Source organism: Anguilla rostrata, chromosome 2 (genome assembly GCF_018555375.3).
Source record: "Anguilla rostrata isolate EN2019 chromosome 2, ASM1855537v3, whole genome shotgun sequence".
NCBI classification, from domain to species: domain Eukaryota; kingdom Metazoa; phylum Chordata; class Actinopteri; order Anguilliformes; family Anguillidae; genus Anguilla; species Anguilla rostrata.
In genome coordinates, this window is record NC_057934.1 from 26806152 (window position 1) to 26809542 (window position 3391).

Sequence of the window (3391 nt, forward strand, 5' to 3'; positions counted from 1 at the left end):
GCATTGGACTGTTTAATTCATTTGTGGAAACCCAAAGAAACATATTTTCATATTGTTCGATTGCTACTGAATTGAAGTCCCCTTCCACATTCATTCTAAACAAGATTGGCTATGATTGGCTGAAATAGCACCCTTAGTAGCAGCAGCCACTTACATTGTTATCATTAATACAGGGTAACCACATGTTCTTCAACATCAAATTCAAGGAGTTTTCAATTATTTTCAAGGCCCAGTCTCCTCAAATCCAAGTACTCAGTGAGACATTTTATGTGACATCAATTAGGGTTAGTTACTTTGCCTCAACACTAAATCATCAAGCTATTAAGAACTTCGGGACAACATTTCAACGCACTTAACTTCAGTTCTTGAAATAAAATTAACCCCAGTTTCATTAAATTGTTGACCAACAACACATCAAGGCTAACACCATATGAAATATGGTACAATTCTTCTATGGTCAACAAGTTTCATGGCTTGCTTACATAATTCTGGCACAACAGCATGCATGTTTCATGTATTTTGATTCTAAGAAGTTATGCTGTATTTAACATTTCACGTGTCTTCTTGTATTATGGCCACTTTCTTACTAAAAAGCAAAAAATAATTTTATATGGGATTATATGTGCATATATGGACATTGTATTTAGTCTTGTATAAGCATTATATTGCAAGTATTTAGTACAACATATGGATATAGAATCCAATGTACAGATGGGAGACAAATTAAAGGAAAAACCAACATAAAGTGTCTTAGTAAGGTGTTGGGCCACCATGAGCTGCCAGAACAGCTTCAATGCACCTAGGCATAGATTCTATAAGTCTCTACAAGGAACTAAACTGGAGGGATGGAACACCATTCTTCCAAAAGATATTCTCTCATTTGATGTTTGATGATGGTGGTGGAGACATGTCTGTCTAAAATATCTCATGGGTGTTCAATTGGGCTGAGATTCGGTGAATTTAAAGGCCATAGCGTATGATTCACATCATTTCCATACTCATCAAACCATTCAGTGACCCCATTTGCCCTGTAGATGGAGACATTGTCATCCTGGAAGAGACCACTCCCATCAGGATAGATCTCATAGGATAAAGGTGATCACTCAGAATATCGTTGTATTGATTTGCAGTGACCATTCCCTCAAAGTGGACAAGTGGACTCAAACCATGCCAGGAAAATGCCCACCACAGCATAACAACACTACAATTGATGCCTCTCATTCACCAGAGCGGTTAGGTGTCTTGCACAGGGACACTTGGACACGCCCAGAGCGGGGATCGAACCGGCAACCCTCCGACTGCCAGACAACCGCTCTTACCTCCTGAGCTATGTTGCCCCTAGTCCATATTTCTATAGACCAGTGATTATGGTTTTTGCACCACTAAACTCTGTATGGAAGCATCTGCATTCATTATGTTTTTTCACTCATTTATTCAGGATTTACTTCAATTTGTCACCCGTCTGTATGTTTTACTATGAATCTTGCCTGGTTTATATTCAGTAATATGCTTTAAGCTAAATTTATATATTATTCTGAAGAAAGCCACATACGATTGTTCTACTTCATCTACATTATCCTTATATTTTCTTAAAGTAAATTTAATATAGTATGAGTATGTTGTAAATATGAAGCTTAAATGTGTGCTTTGCAATTTTTGCATGTCTTCTACCGTAAGAATTTGGTGGCAGGGAGGAAAACAAGTTTCTGACTCCATTTACTTCAGAATCTGTAACGTGGATGTTTGTGTGAATACAGGTTCATGTGTACGTGCATTGACTAGAGTGTGCTGAAATAATGGGCGGCAAGATTTTTTTATCCTAGAGAGCAAGACTATCTACTGCTTCCAGGCATTCATCTAGTTGATCTTTGACACTAAGTCCTTCTATCCTACCAGGTAAAGGTGCCACTTAACCGGGAATCTTGAGAATAATGTTTTTGCGCCATAAAGAAGCTACTTATATCTGAAAAAATATGTCTATTAGGGTAACAAAACTAACAGCTGAATCAGGGAACCGTAACTAAGGATACTCCATCTGGTGAGTGAGACCTAAATATCCCAGACCATGGCCCCTCTATTTTTTATATCAAATAACACTAGGTTTCATCTGTATACTGACTCAAACAGCTATCCCAAAGCAGCTGCACATCTGGTTAGTGAACCTATCAATATATGCAGTGAGTAACCCATTTATGGTATTACCCTAAAACTGCAGATGAGGGCAATACACTGATGCACACTTCATTACATTACATTACAGGCATTTAGCAGACACTGTAATCCAGAGCAATTTACACAACGTTCTACATTGCATCCATTTATACAGCTGGATATATACTGAAGTAATGCAGGTTAAGTAACTTGTTCAAGGGCACAATGGCAGTGTCTTACCTCAGAATCAAACCTTTGACCTGTAAGACCAACTCCATTACACACTTCCCTTTGTATGCCAAATAAGGTATGTTGGTGGGGCATAAAGGTCACAAGACTCTTTTATTGCCTTTCCAACTGCCTTTTACAGCCTTCTGATCTGTAGGGCAGGCTATAAAATGATTCAAATCCAGAGGTGCCATGTGGTTATAACAGTCAATATTTTACCTTACACTACATTATACATTTTCGTAAGGAATTTTTTATTCTGAATGAGTGAATTTTAAATAAGAAAGTTGATTGTTTGCTATGAAATTCTTGAATTTTTTCAGATAAATCTTAAATTTGTCAAAATCGAAAGGTGATTTCTTAACTGCATTAACACTACATTACATACAATTGAAGACAAAGACATAGGGCCATATTTACTAAGCATGCTGCAAATTACTGTCAGTGCCCCCAAATTAGTGTTGCAGCATGTTTTCAATTTAGTGGGATATTTATTAAGACTGGTTATGTAAATGAGCACAGCAAGTTTATTTAAATGCACTGCTGGTATTTAAGTCTGGATGCAATGGATAGTCATTGTCACCTTAATATCTGCAAAATAAGAAAATACTACCAGCACACTGCTATTATGCTCCCAAGTGATTTTTATTTAACTAAAATCTGTGAGCAGTGACAATGTTTCGACCATTTCGGTCTTCGTCAGGTAAAGGTGGTCACGTGAGTACACCTGTACAAATAGACAATAGTGACACGTCAGCAACTCCTTCTTAATTGATTCTAGAATACGTAACATTACACATCGGTCACCGGATGGTCATCATACAAGTGGTCCTGGGAAATACACACAGGTGATTATATATCTGGAATATATAAAAAACACATACAAAAGTTAAAAGACTTAGCTAGTAGTAGCTCATGGAGTTTCATAGATACAGTAAAAAAGAATAACATATGCTCAGAGTAAGACCATATGAGACAGCAAGGACATCAGGCAAGTGGTACAAAGGCTCAA